This window comes from Sinocyclocheilus rhinocerous, unplaced genomic scaffold (assembly GCF_001515625.1).
Source record: "Sinocyclocheilus rhinocerous isolate Xijiao unplaced genomic scaffold, SAMN03320098_v1.1 scaffold1219, whole genome shotgun sequence".
NCBI classification, from domain to species: domain Eukaryota; kingdom Metazoa; phylum Chordata; class Actinopteri; order Cypriniformes; family Cyprinidae; genus Sinocyclocheilus; species Sinocyclocheilus rhinocerous.
The window spans coordinates 815178-819679 of NW_015634012.1; the positions used below are offsets into that span (position 1 = coordinate 815178).

At 37.9% G+C, this 4502-nt stretch overlaps 1 long non-coding RNA gene across 1 annotated transcript in view; it reads right to left on the reverse strand.

Annotated features, from left to right (window-relative positions):
• Positions 1–501: 501 nt before the first annotated feature.
• LOC107744968 (uncharacterized) overlaps positions 502–4502 on the reverse strand; it is a 47850-nt gene continuing 43849 nt past the window's right edge. The window contains exon 3 of the long non-coding RNA XR_001640547.1: positions 502–1058. This is a non-coding gene — a long non-coding RNA (uncharacterized LOC107744968). The remainder of the gene's footprint in view (positions 1059–4502) is intronic.

The following is a 4502-nucleotide window of genomic DNA, read 5'->3' on the forward strand; positions in this document are numbered from 1 at the left end:
GATGCCTAATTTCCTGGCAGAGAACGTCTTCTGCAGACAGGCTGTTCAACGTCAAAATTATGCTCTACATCCTGCTATTTCTCAACATCTTTTCCAAAACGGTCAAACTCATCTCAGGATTCATCACAGTCTCAGCCAACAGAGAACAGTTGTAAAACAACCAATGAAAACTAGAAAAGTAAGGTGTGCCAAGACAAACTATAATGCTGGCTTGGCAAAGAATTGTCTGAAAGTTTTGAAAACGCCTGAAAGTTTGGAGTTTACTTAGGGCTTTGTTTGAATACTGTAAGATCTGTACAGCATTAAGAGTTGGATAAGATCAATGATCAGTTTCTGTTAATATTCTGTTTACGGTTAAAAAGGTCATTGTTGTCCCAGGTGATGTTTCTACAGTATTCCTGAAATATTACTTACCACAATAACTCAGCTCTGCTGTACCTACTCAAAGCGTCTTTTTAAAAACCTCGAGATGAAAGCTCTCCTGCTGGAAGGCTCTTGAATGCTATAGTAATAATCTGGCTTTATTCCTACTGAAATTTGTCACGAAGAATGCAGGCTGCAGCTTTAATTGTGTTGCTTTAATGGATGACCTTGTTTCCCTCAGCCTCTGGTTGAACTCCATTTAGATGAGACTGCAGTCTGTAATTTAAGGAAGCCTCTTATCATTTCTCTCTCTTTCCGGCCTGAGGGGACATACGGTTCACCGACGGTCACAAACTTCAGGGTATGATATGTCAGCAGGGGTAAATGCTAAAGAGAACACTGCAAACTGAGTCTAATGTCATGTTAGCAGTGGAAATCGATGGCAGATGTCTTTAAACAGATGTCTATATTTGACGGTCCTGGATGAAGAGAGGTTTTATGTATCTGTATGTGTCCCTCAGCCCCCGTTTCGCCATGTTTTGACTGGGGACGGCTGAGTGCTTAGGGTGAGGGACCTCACAGGTTTCTCTTCTCGGTCCAGATCAAAGAGAACAATAGGCTTGGCCTCTGGTGAAGTTAAAGGTGGTCTTCAGTTTGAAGAAAATCCACCACCATACAAACTGTAAGACGATTGACTATAGAAAAGAAAAGCACATGCAGAAAAAAGGTGGCTTCATGAATTCATTTCAATTTACCAAACAAGCATAACATAATTTACCTGACTTGCAGTAAAGAATCCTGGAAGAGTTTGAATAATTAATGCAATCAGCCATAATCATCGGAATTGGAATTGCACTGTGATTCTGATGCCAGACTTTAACACTGATTATTTTGGAACAATATTATTCCGCTCTGATGATTGCTGTTGGTGAGACACGACTGTGAGGGAACTCACCACAACTCCTTGCACTAAAGCCACCTATAATTTTGCATTTGAACATTTCACCAGTTCACTATACAGAAGGTATGATAATGTAACTTGCATAATGGGGGCCATTTATGGTCCCCTTCCCCCAACCCCTTTGCACCGGCCCCTCAGTATCTTTCACCCAGATGCCTAATTTCCTGGCAGAGAACGTCTTCTGCAGACAGGCTGTTCAACGTCAAAATTATGCTCTACATCCTGCTATTTCTCAACATCTTTTCCAAAACGGTCAAACTCATCTCAGGATTCATCACAGTCTCAGCCAACAGAGAACAGTTGTAAAACAACCAATGAAAACTAGAAAAGTAAGGTGTGCCAAGACAAACTATAATGCTGGCTTGGCAAAGAATTGTCTGAAAGTTTTGAAAACGCCTGAAAGTTTGGAGTTTACTTAGGGCTTTGTTTGAATACTGTAAGATCTGTACAGCATTAAGAGTTGGATAAGATCAATGATCAGTTTCTGTGTTTTAAACTACACCATTACAATGGCATTTTACGTATTAAGGAATTGGTCATTAACTCTAATTTAATGACATTTTATTCCAAGGGAGCTTTACAGAAATAATGTTTTTAATATGATCTCCACAGTCGGATATTATGTTCATTTTTCCCTTATTTGGGAAAAATATGACGTTAAACAAATAATATCAAGCTATCCAGACATGTTCTTTAAATATACATGCCTTGATAAAATAATGCTTACTTGCATAAAAATATCAGTTTTGGGACGCCTTTGGGTGTATTTAGCCTGTGTTCCTTAAATCAGCCCTGTCACATCAAGTAGATGAATTTCATCTGGACTTCACAGTGGTTATTGAGACTGATTGTGGTCCATTGTAGTGTAAACCTGAAGTTGACTAAAAAAAATTTTAAAAAACTTCCAACTCCTGCTGCAGATTATGTTGTTTTGACAACCAAATTATCTGTGTGTCTATCTAACTTTCTATCTATCTGTATTGTCTGTTTATAAATTTCTCTATCATCTGTAGATTGCTCTGTCTGTCTGTCTGTTTATAGATCGCTCTTTCTGTCTGTCTATCTGTCTGTGTATTATTGTTTTGCATTATAGTGTTCATGGAGATGTGGATCATCAGGGCTGATAGAGTCGTCGTAGAGTCTCTGAGAAAGAGAACCAGGGCAGAAGTCAGAGGTCAGAGACACTGAACACACAATCCTGCTGAAGAGCCTCTAAGCTTAAATGATTAAGTGGCCTTTTGCTTTATAACATTTGCCAGTGGCAACATAAGGACAGAATAGCTGGATGAAGCTGTTACTAAAGGATAATGCCCTGAAATCCAAGCGGACTTGGACCTCAGAGAAGGAGATAAGACAGAAGTTCAGCAGGCCGGTGGGAATTTATAGACATTTAAAACAGTCTTAGCCTGAGCAAATTACTCTGGAGCGTGACTTAAGGACCCTGAGCAGTGCGTTGATCTGCTTTTCTGCATAGTTAATGAGCCTGTCATTAGTGTCAATGGAATCTGCTCTTCCTGTTGTGCTGTTTGTGCTCCTGCTGAAGACGGCAGCTAATGAGGGCACAAACTGCTTTGCTGTCATCTGTTCTGAGTCACTCATAATGCTGTAAGAGTTTACTAATATAAATGGGTAAATTAAACATGTAAAATGCCTCAGATGTTGTCAGAGACACATTATGACAATGAAGGAAAATGATCAAGACAGGACATGAGAAAGCTATAGATCAAATATCAAAGAGTATCATTTAAAAGTAAGGAAATTTCCACTGGCATTAAAAACGTAGGGGATTTTAAATGTATTTTTTTCTAGGATTCATAAAATGAATGATCAAATATCAAAGAGTATCATTTAAAAGTAAGGAAATTTCCACTGGCATTAAAAACTTAGGGGATTTTAAATGTATTTTTTTCTAGGATTCATAAAATGAATACAATTTGTAGAATAAATAATGAAAATAATAAATTAATCAAATTTGTGTGGGTGATGTACATTTTTCTAGTTACGCTCAGCTCTAAAATATCGCTCATCAAAGAAATGTCTGATTTGTTTTGTGAACCATTCAGAATGATTTGTGAAGTTCAAATTAAAATTTTAATTATTTTAAAAAAATCTTAAATCGCAAATGACTGTAAAGGCAGTGGAATGACAATGGAAAAGTTATGGAAATTCAATGGTCAAAAAGGGTGGAAACACTTAAGTACATTATTTTCATGCAAGGCTTGCCGGCGGCAGTCAGACAATGTTATGGATGCAGTGTTTTGGCCATAAATGATAGAAGGGCATTGCAAATGGTGTAGAAATGATTTTAGTATGTGATTTAATGACAGATCAGAGGATCACGTTAACATGGTACAGTAATAGATATTCCATTGAGGGAGATGAACAAGACCACGAATCCTTTGATGTGGCAACCGAACAGCTCCTAAATCTCTCTGAAAACACACAGGCTGGTGTGTGTGTGTCTATGCATCATGAAGCATAACGGACCAAACTGATCTGCCTATATGGTCTCCCGGATGCTGGAGCAGTCTATGGTCTAGATCTCTGCACTCCCACCCCTCAGGTGTCTTTTGTTCCCACCACGGTGTCCCTCCTTTCTAGTCACAGAGTTACTTTGAAGTGCCAATCAAATCAAAAGGAGGTGCTCACAAAGAGCAAACCGCTACCACAGAATATATGACTTTTTTCTTTTGTCTGCCTCTCTATGTCCTTGTGTACATTTTTACCACGTTGTCAAACTCTTCAGCATGTAATAGAATTATCAGAACATAAAAAAGTAACTATATGACAATAGCAAATTCAGTCATAAAAATAAAGGTTTGAAGTTTTTTTTTCCCTCCAGTAATGCCATAGAAGAGAAAATGTGGCTTCCTCGAAGAACTTTTCAATTAATAATTCTTAAAAGACCAATTTTTTTTTCATAGTGTGAAGAACAATTTAATAATCAAATGAAGCTTTTGTCCAATGGAAAGTTTTATATAGATAGATACCAATAAAGAACCTTTAGTCTTTTAAACGTGACATATCATGAAAATCTGACTTTTCCAGGTTTTAAGTGCTATAATCAGGTCCCCGGTGCATCTACCAACCAAGGAAACGTGAAAAAGATTAACCCAGTAACTTTGTTTTGGTAAGCCTTTTTCTGCAAGCATCTGAGAAAACGAGCGCGTCTGATTTC